The sequence below is a fragment of the Uloborus diversus genome, chromosome 10 (assembly GCF_026930045.1).
Source record: "Uloborus diversus isolate 005 chromosome 10, Udiv.v.3.1, whole genome shotgun sequence".
Lineage (NCBI taxonomy): Eukaryota > Metazoa > Arthropoda > Arachnida > Araneae > Uloboridae > Uloborus > Uloborus diversus.
The window spans coordinates 17,439,270-17,465,422 of record NC_072740.1 but is presented as its reverse complement, the minus strand read 5'-3'; the positions used below and the strand labels follow the sequence as shown (position 1 = coordinate 17,465,422).

At 32.1% G+C, this 26,153-nt stretch overlaps 1 protein-coding gene across 1 annotated transcript in view; it reads left to right on the top strand.

The window, feature by feature from the left end:
* Positions 1-3,530: 3,530 nt before the first annotated feature.
* The window catches only part of LOC129230984 (uncharacterized), a 68,711-nt gene continuing 46,088 nt past the window's right edge, over positions 3,531-26,153 (top strand). Inside the window, exon 1 of the mRNA XM_054865228.1 lies at positions 3,531-3,608. The gene's annotated coding sequence lies outside the window, so the exon portion shown is untranslated. The remainder of the gene's footprint in view (positions 3,609-26,153) is intronic.

The following is a 26,153-nucleotide window of genomic DNA, read 5'->3' as shown; positions in this document are numbered from 1 at the left end:
AATAAAAGATGAATTTCTTTTGTAGAAAATTACGAACTTTAAGCGGGAATCCTGAATATTTTTTAATTTGAATAAAATTTTTTGTGGTATATGTTGGTCTATATTTTATCAACTTAAGATTTAGAATTTCTAAAACAAGCTGTTTTTGATACACCCTCATCGCTAATGATACATAAATATGGGTAATAATTAATAACTTGTATGTGTTTTGAAAATGCTTAAGATTCGCTCCGTTAGAAGCGTGATGAGTCTAGTTATTCGATTTTTTTTTAAGCTACGAATTTTGAAAATTTTAACTGAGCATTTTTAATAATTTGCAAGACGGATAAAATGACAAAACTGTAAAAATGTCTTTACGTCTATGCGTGATTGAAAATTATTAATTTTCTGTATTTCCTTCAAACTATTAATTATACTGTAAAATCTCATAACAACGAATACCGAAGCAAAGAAATACCTATTTCATCGAAATAAATGTTCAGGTCCGTTTTAACTACTTTTCTTGTATTCCACTTACACGATATTCTCATTACAACGAACAAAACATGCGATCCCTTTAGAAGTAACATGATTGGAAATTAATTTTTTGCAGAAAATAATCTTTATAGGACCTTTTTAAGGCAGTGGTTCCCAACCGCTGGTTCGCTGACCAAATTTGATCCGTGAACGCCTCGAGAGTGGTCCGTGTCAGAGTCCGATGACTAGTTATAAAAAAGTAAGTTTCCTATGATTAAATTAAAATTATGACTTTCGTTGAACCAAATTGAGTGAAAATATGCGTCCTGATGTACGTCAGATATATCATATATATATTTAATTATCTTTAGTATGATAATTGTTAGAATATGCCTTCGAGCGCCTTTCTGTACCGTCGTTTTTTTTTCTTTTTTTTTTTTTTGCTATGCACCCTCAAACGTATGCGCTTTCGGTTTTGCGCTTTTAAACCTGAGCTCCTTTGTTTTTGTTTTTTTTTTAATCATTTTATTTGCATCCTTGAACGCGGGCGCTTTCTTTTTAATTTAATTAAATTTATTCCTTAAAAAAAAATTGCGCCCTCAAACCTATGTGCCTTCGTTTCCCCCCCCCCCGCCCTCAATCAAACCTGTGCGCAATCAGTCCCCCCCCTCCCTTTGGGAGTCAAGGTTGGCGCGTTGGCGCCCTCTTGGGGGATCCTGGCCGTCGCCCAAGCAGCCTGCAGCCGGTGGTGGTCACGTGACCGAGCTGTTAATTATAATAGTTTGAATCGATAACAATAGAAGTTTTTTTAGAAAAGTTTTCGTATTTAATCACCTTTGAATTTGCTTAATACTACTACCATCTATGTAATAACGTAAGAGTGGTCCGAGGCAACTTTACTTTCAGGCTGAGTGGTCCGCCAACATCTGAGGACTGGGAAAGACTAATATGGAGTTACCCGAGGCAATTCATGGACAAAAACCAACCAGGTATCATTATTTCGAAATCTGTTAAAGCTAAAGTTACCAATTTACCATTTATGGTATGTGTGGTAAGCAAAATGTGTGCCATCTTTCTAAAGAAAAAAAGAAGAGAAAAGACACTTTAATTTTGGAAACTGCAGTTGGTTAGTGCACAAGCATTGACTCGGAGATGGGCAATTTTTACACACTTCAACGGTAACTCTTGGTGGCTAACTTATATAATCCAAATGAAAAATTTGTATGCATATTATTAGTGTAATCCAAGTGCGATGACGGAGCCGAGGGAGAATAGGGGTTCATAAATACTATGAGGAATTTAAACAATATGTATACATTAGATGTATGCATAGACTGTTGGTGCACCAAAAAAAGTGGAAGTCAAATGAGCTGCGCGGGAGGAGGGGAGTAGATTAGGGGGTAGGTGAGCGGTGCCTTTAAAACTAACTCTTTTCTAAAAAACTGGAAAAATGAATTTTAACCTCATTATAAATTTGATGACCTTTTCTACAAAATTCGGCACACGGCCTCAAAAATCAAAACAGATGATTACAGTCGACTCCCTCCTTCCAGTTCAAAGCTTCAATTTAATTTTTATTAAGTAATAATATAGGAACGTATAAACACACATTTATTAAGTTAATTCTTCTTTCTTCAAACACGTGAATCTATCAACACTCATTTTTCAATCTACCATTAATTTTGAACTGATAAAAGTGGACGGGCAAGCCCCGTTACTAAAGTGATAGGGCGGTTGCCCCCTCTGCATGAGTCGCATATGGATTGTGTGTATATATGTACTTTAGGGTGGTTCAAAATTACATGTTTAAAAAAAAAGTTTCTCCTAGATACCAGGACACCCCTCCATATTTTTAGACTTGTGGATAGCAATGTACTGGAAGAATTTTAGCTTCCTATTTCAACTGAAAGAGGGTGCTCAACCCCCTCCCCGAAACTTCATCAGTATGGGGGGGGGGGTTAAAAATACATTAAAATGAAAAAACAACGCTACATATTATAATATACACGAGTATTATTCATACATTGGCAATAAAATAATTATTTACAAAAATACAGCTGGGGATATTAAATGTTTCTAAATTTGTGACATTTTCTATGCTATGACTAATGTTAAATTGAGGGGTCATTGAGCACCGTCTTAAAAATTGAGTAAGAAGCTAAAACTTTTACAGCATAATGCTATTAGTAAGTCTAAAAAAAATAGGGGGTGTCCTGGACTCTAGCTGAAAAAGAATTTTTTTTGAACAACCCTAATGTATCTATTAATGATATAACTCACTCCACGCCCGTGAAAAATTTCTTATTATGCCACTGTAAGTAACTCATGCTATTCATATATTTTGTCATCATATAAATTAAATTTTAACCCATAAGAGAGCTTTGAAAAATATAGATATATAATAGACAAAGCGTAAGTTGTAAGCACAATCTGTGTCAAAATGTATAGCCAAAGCCAATGCTAATTTAGACGTGCTAAGCAAGTAGTTTAAAAAAAGAAAAAATATTTCAAAGTAAATAAGTAGTGAACTTTGTGATACTTCGAACTTCTTGTAATAAACTACAAGAAGTTCAAAGTATCTCCAGTTCATTTATTTTTCGCATCAGAGTTTTCTCAATGGAAAAAAAGCCTACGTTTAGGAACTGTCCCTGAAGTTGCTGTCCATGAATTATCGCAGGAAAACTAATTTACAAATAGAACATAGTTTTTTCAAATCGTTTTTGAGGCATGTTTTTTGAAATATCTATCGGTGAAGAGATACAAATAAAATCTAACGTTATTCCTTTCCAAATCATTGTAATTATCAGTCAAAATGACATACTAAATGCTAAAAGTAAACAGTAAGGTACAGCTTCAAACTGAAACTTGCGGAAAGACTTGCATCCGAAACCGGAGCTCTTTGAGCGGAAAGGTTGCGCTTCAACGAGTGGTTCATTTCAAACGCATGCGCTGTTCTGTTTTCGCTCATTTTAACCGAAGACTGGTTTTTCAGTCTTCTTTCTAAACTCGCCGGTTGTGGTGCGTTTTCTCAGGAGCCAGCGTTTAGCTCCGACATGTGGTGAAAAGTGATAAAACTTGTGGGAATTCTTTTTTGAAAATTATTCTTGAATTGACTACTGGATTTTTTTTGAAGCTCATATTTTCCTTAAAAGGTAAGTAGTAAATATTTGTTTTTATTTATATTTTTTGCATGATGCGAGTACAGTTTCATTTTCTGATGTGTTAAGGGGTCCGGGACACATTCTGAAAAAAAATTTATTACATAGTTTGGAGCTTTGAAATTTTCTGTACTGATTCACCATCTATTTAATAAGCAAAATGATGACATAAATGTTTAAAAAAATTCTTTTCATTTACATTTAATTTGTTGTTTCTTTTTTTTTTCTTTTAATAGGGTTGCTTTAGATCGCTAAAACTCAAAATATTTTTAATTCAATTTTCAAATTTTTTTCAAAAAATTGTGCACAAGTATCTTAGCTTTAATTTTTATTCGGCGATTTCAAAAATATTAATTTAATAAAAAAGAGAAAATATTTGAAGAGAAATTTGGAAAAATTTGAAGATAATTTTTTTTTAAATCATATTTTTTGCAAAAAACTTCCTTTTTCAAATTTGCCGAATAAAAATTAAAGAAAACTGTTTGAAAAAGATATGCTCCAAATTTCATTAGTTTATCTTTATCAGTTCACGACTTATAAGAGTTTGAATGCAAAAAATCGGGGAAAATTGCATCATGGAGAAAAACGCGTTTAAAGTTTTAACGTTAATTATAATAATAATTAAATGCATGCAACAAAAATAATGATATCTTTCGTTCTAACTGAGGTATAAACAAGATTCAAACCTCCTTTTAAGCTGAAAAAAATAGATTTTTTTTTTACAAATGATTAAAAAGAAAAGAAAAAACATGCACAATTTGACGATTTTGTGTCTCTGACCCCCTAAATTTATACTGCAAAAGGGCAAAAGCACTTATTTTCGCGAAGCTTTTATTGCGATTTTCGCGAGCCCGTCGTTATCATGAAAATTTAAGCTTCGCGAAGTATTTTTTTACTTCACCTTTCGGTTCTGCTCATAAAAAATTCGCGAAAATTACGGCTTGCGAAAATAGGTGCTTTTACAGTAACTAGTATATTTCAGTGGAAAATTTTATCAGAATCAGGGCCGTCATTTGAAATTTTTCGAGGGGGTACGGACCCATAGCGTACATAGACTTCGGTGCCTCCCCCCGCAAGATTTTTAAGTGCACCCCCCCCCCCATAAATATATATTTTTAAATTTTAACAGTGTTTTTTTCTGGACGCCACTGACGGGGACTAAAGGGTATGAAGTCCTCAATTTATATTATGTTGAATGTAAAAAACCCCACTCACATATCGGTAAATGCAGTAAACCCTCATTAAACCGGACTCTAATAATCCGGACAGCCATTTAGATGTATATACTGTTTTATCAAAAGGCGAGTTAGTGCAATAATGTATTTTTGTAGACCATATTTTTGTAATTAACTCTCTTGCAGTTTTATATTTTATTTTCTTTAGTTCAAAATACAATTTTTACTGTTTACAGTAGTTCGTAACTTAGCCTAGAGTTTCTAGGTTTTTTTTTATTTTATCCGTACTAGGGCTGCACCGATAAATCGGCAGTACCAATTAATCGCTCATAATCGGTCACTTTGCCGATTAATCGGCGGAAAAAAATAGTTTTCAAAGTATTATTTTTTAAGTTAACCTTGAACAAGAAATTATGTTAAATACATTTTTCAACAATAAATAAATGTAATTTTGTCCAAACATTACTATTGAATGAAAGATGAAAGTGCACAGGGGTAAAAAATATAAAGTTTAGAAAGTGCGTAAAACTGAATGGAATATTTAAAAATCTGAACTCTCACACTGATATTCACATGACACTACTATGAATAATTAAACTCCAGGACTTTTAAATTGGAATGCGAAAAATGTTTATCCCACTCAAGGGCCCCCTCCTCCACTCTTTTCACTTCACCTGCCTTAAAGCAACATTTTGCTTTTATGCTATTAATGTTATTTGAATTTATCTTTAAAGAATAGAAAAATAGCAGAAATAAACAAAAGTGTATGCGATCCCATTGCAAACTCCCCTAAACTTTCTCCAATGAAAAAGAAAAAAAACTTCCAAATGCTTTTGTTTTGTTTCTTAAAGAAAATCAGGATTATTTTCTAAATTTAGATTACGATACCCTCGACCCAGCTTTTGATGACTCAACATTCCCCCCCCCCTCAGTCATTTTGTTTCTTGTAACTATACATAGGATTACATCATACATTTTACAATTTGCTCTTTAAACTATCAGTTTTTGATTCAACAAGAAAATTATTATTATTATTTATTATTATTATTATTTATTATTATTATTATTTATTATTATTATTATTTATTGTTGTTATTATTTATTATTATTATTATTTATTATTATTATTATTTATTATTATTATTGTTTACTATTATTATTTATTATTATTATTATTATTATTATTATTTACTATTATTATTATTTATTATTATTTACTATTATTATTATTATCATTACAATTTGATAGTTGAAGCAATGTTATTTTTTAAATTAAATTTTTCTATTCTAAATAATTATACACATATATATATATTGTAGCAACATTTTTCATGCGTCGATACTTTTTCCCCTTTTGAATACTGCTTTTAGATAATCTTAGAATTTTCATTAAGAATAAGTCTTAGATAAAATGGCTACTAACAGTTAAAAATAAATTTCAATTCAAAATGCTGCTAAATTAGCAGGCTAACCACAGGCTGCCCCCTAATATTTGTAAATACATCCATAATAATAAGAAAACTGGCTCAAAAAATTGGAAGAAACTTTGAAATTGTTTTTGAAAAATCAAGAAAGAGGAGGAAAATAAATCATCTCTCAGAAAAATAAACTATTAACTATTTCTCGTCGAAATAAAATAATTGAAAAAAAAAAGAAAAAAAAGCGACGGAGAAATGGTAGTATCGGCCAATTCGCTTATCGGTGCATCCCTAATCCGTACTTTCATTTATTCGGACGACCTGAGTCCGCTATTAGTCCGGACTAATGAGGTTCTATTGTATAATAATTTCTCAAAGCCGAGTGATGGAGCATTTACCACTTCCTGACCAGGGCCGCAGAGAGCCAAGCCGGGTCCCTCCCGCCCCCCAAAAAAAGAAAAAAAGAAGAAAAAAAAGAAAAGGGGAAAAGAAAAAGAAAGGGAGAAAAAGAAAGAAGGGGGGAGAAAAGAAAAGGATAAGAAAAACAAAAGAGAAAGGGGGAAGAAAAACCTGCTTGCTAGAAAATAATTAACTCTATTTTAAATGCCACAATAGTAAATACTAAAATAATAAATTATACTTTATCTTTACATTTTCTTTTCTTTCTTTTTTTTCTTTCTCTTTTCTTTTCTTTCTTTTTTTTCTTTCTCTTTTCTTTTCCTTTTTTTTTTTTTTTTTTTGTGTCAGTGTCGCCGTTCCCCCCTCCAAGGCCAAGGCCCCTAGTATCCGACTAGGCTGACATGGCCTCTTGCCGGGCCTGCTCCTGATCCCTCTAAATGACGGACCTCTGAACTGAATATTGTTTTAAAATTCATTAAGAGTTTCTTTTTCTACACAAATAAACTGATGATTTCTATTATTACAATCGAGTAGAATCATATGAATGAAATACCTTATAAATAATTTAAGTTGTATTGTTTCTGACGTAATGTTAATGACAAACCATTATAGAATGCGAAATGAATTTAAAAATAACGTAATAATTACATGGGTGGATCTCTCTAAATATCGCCAAGTGTTTGCCAAATTATAATACCATTTGAGTTTGCATTGAAATTAACAATGATTTCCGACCCCCAAAAAGGTGTAAAAGACCTCCTTTGGAACATCCGAATGCAACCAAAAAGGGAGGTGCACAACTAGATCCCACTAGGAGTCTACGTACCAAATTTCAACTTTCTAGGACATACCGTTCTTGAGTTATACGACATACATGCGCACATACATACGTACATACAGACGCCATGAGAAAACTCGTTGTAATTAATTCGGGAATCGTCAAAATGGATATTTCGCGTGTCTATACGTTCTTAGGCACTAATTCACGTGTGGTCGAGTCGAAAACAAATCTCAACATTCCTTTGAGTGAGCAAAATAGAAATTAAGGCCGATTTTTGAGTGAAAATTTTTTCGTGAATACAATATTTGTAAAAGTACGTAAAAAGGAAAAGATGTGAGGACAGCGTAGTTCTTTTATAAAAACTGAGTATTAGTAAAACTGAATGAAACTTACTTAAATGTTTTAATCAAAATATAAATAATCATCATCTTCATATTTCAACTTATAAATACAATTACTATATCTATTGCATTTGTTTTTCTTCATACACCCAAACCTCTTTTTGTGCGGTGGATAGGGACCGCATAAAAAGAATCGCATAAAAAAAGTTCGTTCGTTTTATAAATAACTTCGTCAGTTTTACAAATACTATCGTCGATTGAGTCCTAATCTGATTGAAATTTTCATGCACCGCACAAAAAAAGTTCGCACCAAAAAAAAAAAAAAAAAAAGACCGCACAAAAAGAGGTTTTGATACGTGCCGTACTGTTTTATTTTATGTCTCTTTCAACCGTTGATCATGGATTTTGTGCATCATAATTATATATATATTTTTAATACAGTAAATATTCACTTTCTAATGTAAGAAAGGGTAATTTGTAGGTTTAAAACAGTTTCAGAGGTGTTTACAAATGCTTAAAATAACTAGGTATGTTTCCAAAAAAATTGGATACATACCCTTTTCCACAATGCGAAATTTCGACTTACGCGAGATGTCTTGAAACGCATCCCTCGCGTAAGTCGAGACTCGACGGTATTTCAACTGTAAATCAAGCTATTAAACATGTACAATTTTTTCAAGTACACAAAACATTTTATGGGCGTGCTCGGAAAACATTAAAAAAATTTTTTAGAACGAACTTTGATTTGTTGCTTTTTATATATATTAGGTCAGCGTCAGTGGCGCACACAGGAATTTTTCAAGGGGAGGGTCCAATATCGAAAACCTCATTCTCATATCATACCCAATATGCCTGCCATCAAACATATTGATTAGATTTCATCGATTCTCGGGAACGAAAAACGGTAAAAAAATCAACTATTGAAAAAATAGTTAGCATTATTTAATGAAATATACTTAAATAAATAACCAAAGAGAAAAATAATTTATGCTTTTACTTTTCTCATACTTAAAAAATGGATTCAAAAGTTCATAGAATCTCATTTTAATCTGTAATTACAAAACTAAAACATGGTTATTACAGTGCATTCATTTATAATCACCACTCCGTTTCTTATAAGCAATTCGTTATAGGAAAAGTGCACAATATTTTTGAAAATCTTTTAAGATGAGGATTTTATTTTTTCACTTATTGAACTGAAATTACTGTTACCTTTGTTTGAAATTATTCTGCGTACAAAATGTATAGATTCGTAATCAATCAGGAAAAAAAGCAAGACCTATGGGAGGGGTCCGGACCCCCTGGACCCCTTCCTTGGTCCGCCTTGCTCGTGTGCGCCACTGGCCGGCGTTTCTCCACCTATTTTGACCCACGGACCGGCAAATGCTTTTGGGAAAAATTTCGCGGACCGGTGGGGTTTTACACCCCCCCCCCTTTTTGTAAAAAAAGAAAAAAAAAGGAGACTTGGAGACCCTTAAAAACTTGTGAAATATTTGCTAGCCGGTGAGCTGTTTTTATCCCTCTTTTTTTACAAAGTAATACTAATAATAATAATATCAAAACAAAACTTTGTTCTTAAGAACGGTCATGAAAATATTGAACTGTAAAAGTAATTATTGCAATAATTATAAACAAGTAAATAAACATTTGTAGAAAATCAGCAAATTTCGAAAATAATATCGAAATTCCCTTTAAAATGAAAATGTATAGAATGTTATTATTATAATGGTTTTTTTAGAAAGGATTTTTTTTTTTTTTTTTAACGTGAACGGAGCCCAAAAATCTACGAGAACTTCGAATTTTTCCAGGCGGGAAGGGGCAAGCAATGCAAATTTTATCGGAAAACAATAAAAACCACTTTCACATATATATAAAAACATTAATTTTTCCACGCCGGGGGAGGGGGACATTAACCCCTTGCCCCTACCCCCTGACCCCTAAATGATGGGCCTGCCGGGGTTCACGAGAGGCTCGAAAGAGTTGGCGAAAATAATATTACAATGGCGAACTTTAAAATCGCTAGCATAAAAAGATAGCTTAAAAATATTTTCACGTACATATATTTATTGCACTGTTGGGAATTTCAAAATAAAAACTAAGTAAGAATAATATTGCTCCTAACCAAACAAATATTTCAAAACTCTTCAAAAGCGCAGAACTTCCACACTTAAAAGATAAACAAGCGCCATTATCTTAAAATGTTTACGCACGATTGAAACCGTCTAATTTTCTTCGTTCCACAAACATCGCATTAAAATTTTTTCTAAACTATTGTCGCTTAACTGAGTTTGAATATCAGTTGATTTGTTGAAGTAAAGCTGCCTTCTTGTTTTGTAGCTATTATTTTAGTTTTCATCAATATTTGTGCATAGATATTTTTCAATTGCGTTTTTGTTTCTTGTTATGAATTATAGTGTGCAAAATTTTATTTTTTTCTTACCTGTTATCTAAGTGCTAGGAGTTCGTCATTGTCTTTCGGCTTTTGAAAGTGGAACGCTTTTTTCAATGGACAAGAGGTTGGAGATCTTTGTATTAGGCTAATACTTTAAAGACAATTAAAAGTTAATGCTGCAAATGTAGCATTAAACAATGAGAGCAGAGTTGTTATGAAAATTTGATCCCCTTGAAAAATTGTTACGAGACCCCTAAGATCAAATTCATCGTAATTTGTTTTGTGCATGAACTCTAAAATACATCGTAAGTTTTATTAGTCTTCCTTCAAATCCAAAAAAGTGTAGTAGAAGGATTTGCAGTCTACGTGATCCTTCCCCCGCCCCTTTTACTTCCTTTATAAAAGGAAGTATTGTATTCCAAAAAATTTTCACTCAGAAATCAGCCTTAATTTCCATTTTTCTCACCCCGAATGAATGTTGGTTTTTTTTCGACCCGACCACACGTGGATATATACCTAGGAACCTACAGACACCTGAAATATCCATTTTGACGACCCCCGAGTTAATTACAACGAATTTTCTCGTGACGTCCGTATGTACGTATGTATGTATGTGCGTATGTGTGTATGTATCTCGCATAACTCAAAAACGGGATGTCCTAGAAAGTTGAAATTTGGTACGTGGACTCCTAGTGGGGTCTAGTTGTGCACCTTCAATTTTGGTTGCATTCGGATGTTCCTAAGGGGGTCTTTTGCCCCTTTTTGGGGGGAAATCATTGTTAATTTCGATGTAAACTCAAGTGGTGTTATAATTTGTCGGACACTTGGCGATATATCGCCAGTCTTTTGGTCGCCAAGTTTTGTCGCCAACTTGGCGACAAAATTTTTTTTTTTAAATCTTTTCAATTTGGCCACTGTTGGTGATATTTAGAGAGTAAACTATTGAATCACATTAAAATTGCCAATAATGGGGAAATGACATTAAATTGGAGTAAAAGGAAGTCATGTGATGCACACATCAGCTCGTTTTTGACAAGTTCATACTGATTCGTTTGTCGGTTTACGAAATTTCCATTCAAGGATACTTTAGATTAATGTCTTTATTTAAATAATTTTCGTAAACGTAGCTGCGGATTTCCAATAAGTTTACTGGGTGGAGTATAGCTAATAAATTTTCAAGGAAAAGGGTAGTATTAAGATCAAACAATTCCGTTGTCTTTAATAAAATCAAAAACCGTTTTGTAGTTATGAACAATAAATTTGGATTGAAGAAGTAACCAATAGTAAACTATAAGAAACAATAGCCGTTCGTAAAGCGGTGGAATGATCGCAAATCCTTTTACTGCAAAAAGCCAACCCAAACTAATTAAACGTTTAAAATGATTTATCAAAATTATTTTTATATTTAGCTCGAAAGTGATTATTTACTGTTTAATCAAGACAACTTGTAGGTTGGGGGGGGGGGGGCAACGCCCTCCCATTTTCAAAAGTAAAAAGACCTTGCCTTTCCCCTTTCTATAACCAAAATCATCCCTCGATCGAAAACTGATAGTGTTGATCGATTCATATATTTAAAGGAAAATAATTGACTTGATAAATGTGTTTTATGTTCTTAAGCTTTATTTCATGAAAATTAAATTGGGGAAAGAGGGAATCTACTGTTGTCGTCCGTTCCGATTTGTAAGGCCGTGTCCAGATACACTGTAAAAAAAATTCGGAAACGTTTCTGAGTATATCGTGCAGCTGGTTCATAAAATTTTCAAAAACGTTTCTGAGTATTTCGGAATCCTCTTTCTGTAATGTCCAGAAACGTGTCTGAGTATTTCGGAATCCTCTTTCTGTAATTTTCAGAAACGTTTCTGAGTATTTCGGAATCCTCTTTCTGTAATGTCAGAAACGTGTCTGAGTATTTCGGAATCCTCTTTCCGTAATTTCCAGAAATGTTTCTGAGTATTCTGTGCAGCTGTGGTTCATGAAAGTTTCGAAAACGTTTCCGAGTATTTCGGAATTCTCCAAACAATTTTCAAAAACGTTTCCGAGAATTTCGGAATCCCTTTTCCGTGATTTTTTCTAAAATATAATTCTTTATTATAGTATTGCATACCATATCAGTTTCAATTCTTTCATATCTAAGAGCAATAATACAAGCAATTTTAGAATCATTCGTGGATTTTTTTTTTTTTTTTTTGAATTTCTAATGACAAATAGCATGGTTAACAGCATAACATATGCACAGTTATAAATTTTTGAAAAATTATGAAATAATCTAGTAGTTTCATTCCTAATCACAAAATCGTCGGGGAATTGGAGTGGGGGTACCTTCTGAAAAGTGGGGATTGTTTGTTAAACAATCTTAAACTTCAGTTTTTCTCTCAATATTTTCAACACTGTAAAAAAAATTCGGAAACGTTTCTGAGTATATCGTGCAGCTGCGGTTCATGAAATTTTCGAAAACGTTTCTGAGTATTTCGGAATTCTCTTTCTGAAATGTCCGGAAACGTGTCTGAGTATTTCGGAATCCTCTTTCTGTAATGTCCAGAAACGTGTCTGAGTATTTCGGAATCCTCTTTCCGTAATTTTCAGAAACGTTTCTGAGTATTTCGGAATCCTCTTTCCGTAATTTCCAGAAATGTTTCTGAGTATTCTGTGCAGCTGTGGTTCATGAAAGTTTCGAAAACGTTTCCGAGTATTTCGGAATTCTCAAACAATTTTCAAAAACGTTTCCGAGAATTTCGGAATCCTTTTTCCGTGATTTTTTCTAAAATATAATTCTTTATTATAGTATTGCATACCATATCAGTTTCAATTCTTTCATATCTAAGAGCAATAATACAAGCAATTTTAGAATCATTCGTGGATTTTTTTTTTTTTTTTTGGAATTTCTAATGACAAATAGCATGGTTAACAGCATAACATATGCACAGTTATAAATTTTTGAAAAATTATGAAATAATCTACTAGTTTCACTCCTAATCACAAAATCGTCGGGGAATTGGAGTGGGGGTACCTTCTGAAAAGTGGGGATTGTTTGTTAAACAATCTTAAACTTCAGTTTTCTCTCAATATTTTCAAGACAAAACTATCAACATATTGTATTTTTAATGCAGAACTTAAAAACATATCTTGTATCAACCTTGATAGCTTTTATCTTCGGATAAAATTTGACAGGACTTACCTACCCTTCGCGTTCCGGAATTCGTTCACCTCAAATCAATTTCTCTGACGAACAAAGTGTCCGAAAAGTACCAACAGAGAAATTGATGAATTTAAATATGACACCAAGTCCCCCTGCTGGAACCATTCGGGTTGATTCTTCTGTTCTTGCCCTTTCCAGCTCATCACAAATATAAATACTTATTCAAAATAGGTTACTGATTTTATTTTTACAGTGTGCGCAAAATGCATTATATATTTTATTTATTAAAACATTGAACTCTATTACATGATTATTCCATTTCATATATACGAGAATACCCCCCCCCCCCCACCATAAGAGTGATGGTGCACCCATAAAATGCTATGAAGCGCCCACCCCCCCTTGAAAAAGCAACATCATATACATTATAAATCAAAGTATCATATACATTATAAATCAAAGTATCATATACATTATAAATCAAAGTATCATATGAATTATAAGTCAAATACTTTAATATGGTGTAAAAATACAAAATTATTTTATTAAGTCTTTTTTTTTGCTTTTGGTAAAATTGAGGCTCGTAAAACGAAAAAAATGAAGACACTTTTAAATACATACATGTATTTATTTGTTAAATAAATTAATACACATTTAACTAATTTAAAGCGTTTCGCTAATGCAAATATTTAAAGAGATATCGTCATTTAGATAATACTGAAGCACTATGTTCCTAATTACAAGAGATAGTTTTTTTTTTACTTCATACAATCTAGCTACACTGTTTACAAGAGAATGAAAACATGCAACCTTAAAGACGAACTATCAAACCTGACAATTTGCATATTATAACATTTAATTCATAATGCTTGATACATAAATGTTCAGCCAAATATTAACTGAGATTGACACATAAAAACAAAGTACACAATAACACTTATTTAAATTTTTTTATATGAACTAAATCTCTTTAAAGTAATAGAGTTGCAAAGCGACTTACCTATTCGTCGGTGGTGGTCTTTTGCAGGCTTTGGTCACCAAAAAGGTGATTTTTATGACAGAATAAAATTCTGCCAACAAAAATTACCCATTTGGTAGAAAGAAGAAAAGTATCCAAGAAAAAAGTAAATTACCTACACAAGTTATGCGACGCAATGAATTTACATGGCGTCCTCTCGGCAGTTATTTGGTTTTTAATTTCAGTTTGTATTCCTTCCGCGAGCATGCGTCGAGAATTTGCACTTCGTACTTAAAAATAAGTGACATAGCTTCAAATTCAATCTCATGACGATACATAAGCAAGAAAATATAAGACTTTAAAATTATCTTCAGTGAATTCATGCGAGGAACAAAACTTCTACTAATCCCCTTGATGAGTGTTACTTCGCATACATGAGTCAGCACTTGTTTTCATTGCGTGCTTTCGAAAGTTTCAGTTTAGATTTACTGCTGGACTATAAAATTGCCGTGTAATCTGCGCATGCGTCGACTCTTACTTTCTTGCTAAACGGGAAACGTTTTTGATTATAGCAGAAAACTGCGGAGGGCGTACGAATCTGTGTATTACGGAAAACTTTTTTGTATATTCAGAGAGTTTTCCGAGATTTTTTACAGTGAAGACAAAACTATCAACATATTGTATTTTTAATGCAGAACTTAAAAACATATCTTGTATCAAACCTGATAGCTTTTATCTTCGGATAAAATTTGACAGGACTTACCTACCCTTCGCGTTCCGGAATTCGTTCACCTCAAGTCAATTTCTCTGACGAACAAAGTGTACCGAAAAGTACCAACAGAGAAATTGATGAATTTAAATATGACACCAAGTCCCCTGCTGGAACCATTCGGGTTGATTCTTCTGTTCTTGCCCTTTTCCAGCTCATCACAAATATAAATACTTATTCAAAATAGGTTACTGATTTTATTTTTACAGTGTGTGCAAAATGCAATATATATTTTATTTATTAAAATATTGAACTCTATTACATGATTATTCCATTTCATATATACGAGAATCCCCCCCCCCCACCATAAGAGTGATGGTGCACCCATAAAATGCTATGAAGCGCCCCCCCCCTTGAAAAAGCAACCCCTGAAAATGTCAATGGCACAGTCTGCGTGGTGAACGCCCCTCGTCTTCTCCCCATAATGTACATTGTATATTAATAACATAGTTTTTTAAAAATGATCACTTTTAAAACAATGACATGAAATAATATTACTTTTTATTTTGGCATGTAAATGCAGCTGTTCCATTTTTGCCACTGACTCATTCCTCCTGACTGTCCTACATTAAACTAGTATGCATGCAGTAGGTACTGTCCTGAGGAAGACAAATTATAGGGACTTGTTTCTTAATTTAGCCGAGGTAAAAAACCCCTACTTTTAATTTTAGGTTTAAGCTCTTGTTTATTGCATATAGTTTAGCATATGGTGCGTTTGGCCCAATGTAATGCATATATTAGAGCTTAAACACTCTCTATTTAGTAAGTAGTTTAATATCTTTTGGTCTTTTGACCATATTTATCGAATCTTCCACGGCTGATGAGCTCCGAATTCAACCTTTCAACTTTATTCTAATAATTGCTACTTTTAATTTTCTTTTTCTCATTGCTATTCATTGCTTGTGTATTTCATATATATACAAAAATATATTATTGAGAAATAATTCTTGTTTGTTATATTTGCAGCTTCTTTCCCTTAAGGGCAGGTACATTGCAACTAAAATAAATCGTACTAATGAAGCTCTGCTGAGATAAATAATATTTCATGTATAATATAAATTATAAATAATATAAATTATAAATCAAAGTATCATATACATTATAAATCAAAGTATCATATAAATTATAAGTCAAATACTTTAATATGGTGTAAAAATACAAAATTATTTTATTAAGTCTTTTTTTTTTTTTTTGCTTTTGGTAAAATTGAGGCTCGTAAAACGAAAAAAATGAAGACACTTTTAAATACATATATGTATCTATTTGTTAAAGAAATTAATACACATTTAACTAATTTAAAGCGTTTCGCTAATGCAAATATTTAAAGAGATATCGTCATTTAGATAATACTGAAGCACTATGTTCCTAATTACAAGAGATAGTTTTTTTTTACTTCATACAATCTAGCTACACTGTTTACAAGAGAATGAAAACATGCAACTTTAAAGACGAACTATCAAACCTGACAATTTGCATATTATAACATTTAATTCATAATGCTTGATACATAAATGTTCAGCCAAATATTAACTGAGATTGACACATAAAAACAAAGTACACAATAACACTTATTTAAAGTTTTTTATAATCTTCAATTCATAAATTTTACAGAATAAAACTAGACACACTTGCACTTTAAATATGTGTTCTATGTAATGTAAAATATTTTCAAATTGCAATAGTTCACAACGAAAAAATGATACTGAGAAAAATAGTTTTTTTTAACGAGATTTATATGAACTAAATCTCTTTAAAGTAATAGAGTTGCAAAGCGACTTACCTATTCGTCGGTGGTGGTCTTTTGCAGGCTTTGGTCACCAAAAAGGTGATTTTTATGACAGAATAAAATTCTGCCAACAAAAATTACCCATTTGGTAGAAAGAAGAAAAGTATCCAAGAAAAAAGTAAATTACCTACACAAGTTATGCGACGCAACGAATTTACATGGCGTCCTCTCGGCAGTTATTTGGTTTTTAATTTCAGTTTGTATTCCTTCCGCGAGCATGCGTCGAGAATTTGCACTTCGTACTTAAAAATAAGTGACATAGCTTCAAATTCAATCTCATGACGATACATAAGCAAGAAAATATAAGACTTTAAAATTATCTTCAGTGAATTCATGCGAGGAACAAAACTTCTACTAATCCCCTTGATGAGTGTTACTTCGCATACATGAGTCAGCACTTGTTTTCATTGCGTGCTTTCGAAAGTTTCAGTTTAGATTTGCTGCTGGACTATAAAATTGCCGTGTGAGCTGCGCATGCGTCGACTCTTACTTTCTTGCTAAACGGGAAAGGTTTTTGATTATAGCAGAAAACTGCGGAGGGCGTACGAATCTGTGTATTACGGAAAACTTTTTTGTATATTCAGAGAGTTTTCCGAGATTTTTGAGTGTAGTTACGAATCAAATATTTTTACTTTCCTGTAACCAAGATAGAAAATTAAGGTATAAATAAAAGCAAGAATGGGAGAAAGAATTCCTTTTTTTAAAGTTTCTAGGATATTTTATTGCATTTTTCCTCTTAACCTTCTTAACTTGGTTTTTGTACAATCAATCAAATCAACAATCTATTACTACATAGAGCGAGAACAATCAAATTCATACAGTAGAGTCCCAAAAACCCGGCATAATATGGATCGAAAATGGGTCGAGTTTTTGAAAATGCTGGATTATCGGGAATGCGCTCGCAATTGGTTTTTCGTGCGTAGCTTTTTCTTCCTGCCAAAATGCGGCCAAGTTTTCTGGATTCAGCCGCTTTAAAGATTGCTGATTTCTCGGGACTCTACTGTAATAATAACAAATTTTTTTATTGCAAAAACACACGGACCTCAACACATTAAAGACATTGACAAAGGCGTTTAGAAGTAAATTTAAAGTTACGATCAAAGAATGAGAAATGCACACGTGTCAATAAAATTGCAAGACAAGATCTTTTTAAATACTCACTGCAATCAAGATTGTAATGTTAGTCTTAAAGGGGGTTTTCTGCGTATACAAAAAGGATTCTATATATAGATTATAGGTGCACGCACAGACTTTCATCTTGCTGTATATATGCTGCAATGTGCAGGGGCTCTCCGAACTTAAATTTTTGGGAAGGTGAAAATTCTCAATTCGCTGAATGGAACTCCAAATTTCGTCGAATGATGATAATGTTGCCGAACAGAACTCCAAACTTTGGCGACTGATGATAATTTTGCCGAATCGTCATACAAAATTTGCCGATTAAGGGAATTTTTGGGAGGTCATAGTGACCTCCCATCGAGACGCTTCTGGCAATGTGTATGCAAAAGGTATTTTTCTCTGTGTTTCAAGGACAACAGCCTCTGCAAAAAATTCCCCCCTTTTTTTTGGACTCCACACTGTACAGCGATTATTTGCATTTATGTTCGCATTCTTTTTTTCTTAAATTCGTATGAGTCGACTTCAACCAAAACGAGCTGATGTGTGCATCACATGACTTCCTTTTACTCCAATTTAATGTCATTTTCTCATTACTGACAGTTTTAATATGATTCAATAGTTTACTCTCTAAATATCAGTGGCCAAATTGAAACCAGATTTAAAAAAATAAAAAATCGCCAAATTTGTCGCCAAGTTGGCGACAAAACTTACGACAAAAGACTGGGATATATCGCCAAGTGTCCGCCAAATTATAACACCACGTGAGTTTACATCGAAATTAACAATGATTTCCCCCCAAAAAGGGGCAAAAGACCCCCTTTGAAGCATACGAATGCAACCAAAAAGGAAGGTGCACAACTAGACCCCACTAGGAGTCTACGTACCAAATTTCAACTTTCTAGGACATTCCGTTCTTGAGTTATGCGACATACATACACACATACGCACATACATACGTACATACAGACGTCACGAGAAAACTCGTTGTAATTAATTCGGGGATCGTCAAAATGAATATTTCGGGTGTCTGTACGTTCCTAGGCACATATCCACGTGTGGTCGGGTTGAAAAAAAAACATAACATTCATTTGGGGGTGAGAAAAATGGAAATTAAGGCCGATTTTTGGGTGAAAATTTTTTCGCGAATACAATACTTCCTTTTTTGTAAAAGGAAGTAAAAAGAAAAATAATAAATAAATAACAATAATATCGCAACATGACTAGTTCCTTAGAATCGGAAGGAAAATCGATCATTTTTTTTCTCTCAATACGTTTAATCGAAGCGCGTCGACATTTTGATCCGAATTTTTTGAAGCTTTCTCCAAATCTTCACGGTCATTGCCGCCTGAGAACTTTTCCGCTCAGTTGAACTCACATTTTCAGCCCCATTGAGTTCCGAGATCGATTTGTTTCAATTTTTCTACCTTATTCTCAAGTTTTCTTTCTTCAAAAATTCATTTTTTATTGTTTCGGCGAACTGGAGTCTTCAAACGAAGAAGGTGAATTCACGACTCCCATTGTTGGTTCTTTATAGGGAAAAGTAATAACTTTCACTCAGTATGAATGCATTGTCGGCATTTTTTTGGGTTGATTGAGCCATCATTTCTCCATTTTTCTTTTTTTACCTTTTAGAAGTTTTCCTTGACCTGGGACATCATTTTTTTTGATGATTACTTTAACCCTTAACTGGTGAGTTGTTTTTTTGTAACGTAAGCTGGGGCGACCCGATGGGAGGTCATTGTGACCTCCCAAAAAGTCCTGTTTCGGCAAATTTGGAGATCGCATTGAAAAATTGCGATTAAAAAAATTGTAATGATACTATGCTCATATTTTATGTGTTAAGTAGTACAAAAAATATATAAAGTCAATTAATTACTACTTCACACTAACTGCTAATTTTTTACATAAAATACGCAGTAAAAAAAAGAAAAACATTTGGAGTTTTGCAGTACTTTAGTTTCTAAAGTTTTGCACTATATGAAATATTAAGTATTGTTAAAAAGCAACCTAATTAAAATGAATCATTTTAATTAAAGTTTATTCTTTATTTGTGACATAACAGGTTACCATAATTATCAGTTATCAAATCACATTAGGAAAGAAATTAACTATCAAATTTATGCAAAATTGCAGAAAACCATGTATATGGGTCATTCTCCGGAATGTGGACGAAAATATTTTTCAATTTCAAAAGCATTTTTTCTTTCTTTTCTTTTTTTTAAAAAAAAAATCTTACATGAAAGTTTCACCTACTTGAAGCATAACCATAAACAATGGCCAAGCTAAATTCCAAATATTTTACTCATAAATTAAAAAAAATTAAAAAATACCCTGTTCACGGAAATAAAAAAGAAAAAATAGTTATAGTGTTTGAAAATAGAGGTCAATTTAATATCAAAGAAGTAATTTTGTTAATTGTGCTAACAAAGAGCTATTTTAATGATTAGTTTTAATCTAATATTAAGCTCTCTTAAATGAAGTACAGCTTAAATTTTAATTATCCTTCTAATTCAAATTTGTGTTAAAAATAGTATAGTGCTAATATATTTCTAAATTAGTAAATTTGAGAACATACTGGTAATAGTAGTTTTGGTAGACTGCCTAAAATTGATGTATTTCCCTTTCCATCATTTATTCTTACCTCAGAAATAATGACATTGATAACATGTGTCACAGAGGTGAGGAATTTTCCATTAACATAGGCCTAATGGATACATTTTTCAGGGAAAAATTTTTTTTCCTCGTTGCTTACAATCTGCACACGTTAAGCATATAAAAACATGTGGACTACTTTTTTTACATTAATTCACATCCCTGAAATTCAAGTTTACGGATGACAATTAACAATAACCACACTTGATTTTTAAAACAAAATTCATCTTCTTGTTTTTCAGCAAAAATATTCCAACTTCTTTAGGGGCTCCCTTGTATCACAGGAAATAAAATGTGATGTCATTACTGCCATCTGTTAATGAGAAATGGCATTTTATGTTTGGGTAACGGTGGTGAGAATTTATTGTGTGACTTAATTCCTTATCCTACTATAGCGAACTAAAACACAGTATTAAATAAAAAAATTTTGAAAAAAAATAGAACCGACTTCACAAAATTGCTCTAAAAAGTGAAAAATAATTTTATTCTTTAAACACCATCGCTAATACTTTTAAACATAATTTTTGAAGTTGGCGCAAAAACGATAGATAAAATCATTCACAGCCATAACTCAATGTTTCGTTCGTAACTTTGGATGATTTTCTAAAAAAGAAAAAAAAAGGAACAAAGCATGGTTACACTGGATTTTACTTTTTGTTTTTGCACCAACTTCAAAAATTATGTTTAAAAGTATTAGCGATGGTGTTTAAAGAATAAAATTATTTTTCACTTTTTAGAGCAATTTTGTGAAGTCGGTTCTATTTTTTTTTCAAAATTTTTTTATTTCATTCTTTTTAGTGTAAATGTAGATATTTCAGCAAAAGTAAGAAGTTACCATCACGAAACTTTACCTTATTTTTTTCATAAAAAAGCTCCATACTAAAAAAAAAAACGATAAGCACGCCTTAAACTTTAAGCGATTGGCACTAAAAATTTATCTTTGTTCCTCTCTGGAATTCATTTGTGTGTTAATTTAATTATAACCATTTAAATATCCCTAACTAATTTGCATTTCACAGCGTACCAGTTGCTTGTGATGCAATCCTATATAGTTGAGGCAAACATAACTAAGTAGTATTGTGAAGGCTAAGCAGATCCTGATCACTGCATCACCTCGCTTCCAGGTTAGCTTTACCACCACTATGGAGCAATGACACTGAAGAAACTTGATGCTTGCTTCAGAGAAGCCTTTATTCAAAATTATCATTACAATTACTATTAATGTTACTGTTATATGGCACCAAACTTTTATAACAATGGGTTTCATATTTAATCATTTAATAGGGAAATTGCATGAAATTTACTGTTTTTTGCCCATAACTTTTTTTTCTAAAGAACATATACGGTCAAACAAAGTAATGGGACCTAAGTTGAGCCATCCCCTATTCATTAAAAAAAGAATCATCAAAATCGGTTCACTAGGTGAGACGCTGTGAGTGGACAAACAAAAAAAAAAACATACATACGGTACGAATTGATAACCGCCTCCTTTTTGAAGTCGGTTAAAAATTAGTATTGGGGAATATAGGGCAAAGTGAAATAGTTAAGAGCACTCTTTTTCAAAATGAACAAATTGGAAATTTGTTTTGAAAGTATATAAAGAAAGAACACTATATTTTACAATAAAACTTGACTAAATTTTTAACCGACTTCAAAAGGTTATCGGTTCATACCGTATGTTTTTTTGTTTGTCCACTCACAGCGTCTAGTGGACCGATTTTGATGATTTCTTTTAATGGATGAGGGATGGCTTAGGTCCCATTACTGTTTGACCATATTTCTTCGTTAGAAAAAAGTTATGGTCAAAAAACAGTAAATTTCATGCAATTTCTATTAAATGATTAAACATAAAACCCATTGTTTCAACAATTTGGTGCCATACAACAATAATATTAATAGTAATTGTGGTGATAATTTTGAATGGGGGCTTCTCTGAAGCAAGCATCAAGTTTCTTCAGTGTCATTGCTCTATAGTGGGGGTAAACCTAACGTGGAAGCGAGGTTTATGCAGTGATTAGGATCTGCTTAGCCTTCACAATGCTACTAGGTTAGGTTTGCTTCAACTATAGTAGTATTTTTATCGTTATCATGTATGCCAATAACAGATGATTTGGGCTGAGTAAGGAGATACAGGATTGCACAAAAAGCAACTATGCTGTGAAATGTAAATTAGTTAGGAAAAACGTAATATTTAAATGGTTATAATTAAATTAACACACAAATGAATTCCAGTGAGGAACAAAGATAAATTTTTATTTTCAATCGCTTCAAGTTTAAGGAGTGTTTTTATTTTTTTAGTATGGAACATTTTTATGAAAAAAATAAGGTAAAGTTTCGTTATAGTAACTTCTTAATATTTCTGAAATACATTTACACTAAAAAGAATAAAATAAAAAATTTTGAAAAAAAAAAAAAATAGAACCGACTTCAAAATTGCTCTAAAAAGTGAAAAATAATTTTATTCTTTAAACACCATCGATAATACTTTTAAACATAATTTTTGAAGTTGGCGCAAAAACGATCGATAAAATCATTCACAGCCATAACTCACTACAACTATAAATTAAACCAGGCCCAGTTTCTTCACTACCACATGCATTACGCATTGATGACAGCATATTTGAGTAACGATATAAATGTTTCGTTCCTAACTTTGGATGATTTTTTGATAACAATATGAACGAAGCATGGTTACAATGGATTTTACTTTTTGTTTTTGCGCCAACTTCAAAAATTATGTTTAAAAGTATTATCGATGGTGTTTAAAGAATAAAATTATTTTTCACTTTTTAGAGCAATTTTGAAGTCGGTTCTTTTTTTTTTTAATTTTATTTTTGACAGTAACTTTGTATTTAAAAATGTTAAAATTTTCCTTTTTTTTCAAGGGCAAAGTGAAAAATAAAATATTTTTTAATGAAATATTTTCTATTAGATTGTTAGATATTTTTGATACAATAAATGAGTAAATAAAAGAATGAATGAAGAAATTAAAATAAAAACGAAACAATAAATAAATGAATAAATAAACAAATATATAAATAAGTTAATACATGAGAAAAATTAAATGAATAAAATAGCGAATGAAGAAAATAAGAATGAATGAACAAATATATATAAGGGAATTTTTAAATGAAAGAATGTGAATGGAACAACTAATTAGCTAATACGTAAGTGATTTTATTACAGATTGGATAAGTAAATGAAATGGGATTATATTTCACTTTGCCTCGCATGCACTTGACTAACTGTACAAAGCATTTGAAATACGAATAAGCTTAATATTAAGCAAATAAATACTGCACCGTATATTTGTAGGTCACAATTAGTACTCAAAGTATTAATAACAACAACATCAACTATCATTTAATATTAACAAAAAAATTTTTTTGTCTTACAACAAAATATTACAATATGAGTATCAATTTTTGAAAATTGCTTGTATTATCATATTCTTCGGTTTTCAGAGGTAATTTTTTCTTGACTGGAATAGACTACATGTGTTACCACATAGTTAAAATATTACTAGGCAGGTGGCGCTAAAAGCAGAGTAAATATTTGAACATTTCACTTTGCCCCATATTCCCCTACTTAAACAATTAGTATTTGAGACACTTGTGAAAGGAATGACAAATACGTAACTATATACTTTTAATTAAACAAGTTATTTAGTAACATAAACAATCACACCAGCATGCCACGGAGGTGAGATTTCACCTGCTGTGAGCCAAAAATGTATTAAAATAAAAATTATTATTAAAAAAATGTTGGCAGGTACAGATACATTTTTGATGAAATTAAAAAACATTGTTAAATGAATTGTTCCTTTAATTTTTACTGTAAAAGTCGTGTGACAGAAAAGTTACACTTTTTGAAGAATGACCCATATTAAATTAGCCATTTGCTATATTAATTTGTTTTTGCTTTTGGAATGATTTATTTTAAACTAAGAATTATACTGAAGGAAAATAAATTTACGATCTTAAATGAAAATGAATTTACATTTCCCAAAAAAGATTAATATTTTCTATTTTAAATTGGCGTAAAATTCAAATTTTTCGGTTAAAATTTTTTGAACAAATATTCGATAATCCGCCGAATATTAGGTTCGAATTTCAACCAATTATTCCGTATTCGGTGCACCTCTAGTCTCAACAATTACTGTCGCTTTCTTCACGTAAACACGATGCGACTTCAAAGTTCAATTCACGCGGAAATGTCCTTAGAACAAAATGCTTTTAGAATGTGGTACGTTTAAAAAGAAGGATAATCAGAAAATGTTATTGAGCAAATGTTAACCAAAATGTTTTCACTTATATTCATATTTGACAGGTTTGTTCAGCGTTCTCTTGTTTCAATTGGTTTGAACTACCGTTTTAGGGAGGGATCATGCTGAAGAAGATAGGCTTATGGGTAGGAAAAATTTCTGAAACTATTTGAGTGTCAATAAAAAGCGCCAAATTGGCCAGGAATAAGGCACCCAAAATAAACGCAACTAATTAATTTTAAAGCAATGAAAGGAAGTAGTATTTTAATAATTAATTGAAAAGATTACTGCATTCATTTACAATTTACATTTTATTCCTGAAGTATTTAAAACACAATGTACATGGGCAATATTGATGTTGGTTTGGGGGGGGGGAGGGTCATGTTCTTTATGAAATCTTACCTTTTATTCGTCCCCTGCTTGCATTATTTTACTCGTTTTATATCAGACATAAGTTAATTTTTATAAGAGAGAAGAGTGAATTTAAAAAATAATGATTACGTGTTGTTGATGGGACTGTACCGTCTCAACCACAGCACGTAAAAATAATTATTTTTTAAATACAAAGTTTTTTTTAAAAGAAAGTTGATACTTAGTGTTATGATTCCGGAAGGTTCCTTACATTTATATGTATATACTCGGAAAAATTTATAGTAAATTCTCGAAATATCTATGTTTTACGGAAAGAAAATTTACACACATCATTTTAGATCATTTTTACACATTTAGTTGCGAATCCGGGCGTTTAGTGTAAAAATAGTCCGTAATAGTGGATTATTGACTTTTAGTCATTGAGTAGTTCAAAGTAAATGCAGTATCTTCCAGGATTGAAATACTTTTCAAGTTTTTTTTTCCTGGTCTTTATGAGAAAGAAAATAGTCTTTCACTATTTGTTAGCTTTTCAATGCAATATTGAAAGAAGGGACAAGCTGTGCTTTCGGTTGTTCTTTTTCATCTTCATTGGCGACCAGGGGTGGACCGGGTCCCGCAGGAGGACGCCAACCTTGGCATCCAAAGGGAGCAAAAAAAAAAAAAAAGGTGCAAAAAAAGAAAAAAAAAGAGGGGGGCGGGGGTGAGGTGCAATAATAAAAAAGAAAAAAAAAGAAAGGAAAAGAAAAAAAAAACCCCGATGATACACAGGTTTACAAGAAGAAAAAAAAAGCGAAGGGAAGTAAGTCGCACTGGTTTTTAAGCGAAAAAAAAAAAAAAAAAAGGAAATTGCACCAAAATAGTAAAAAAATAAATAAATTAATTTTTTTTTTTCAAATGAAAAGTGTTCTGGCTTAAGGGCGTACAGGCGGGAGGGCGGATGGGCCAGTCAGCCCCTGTTGGCTAACGAAAAATCCATA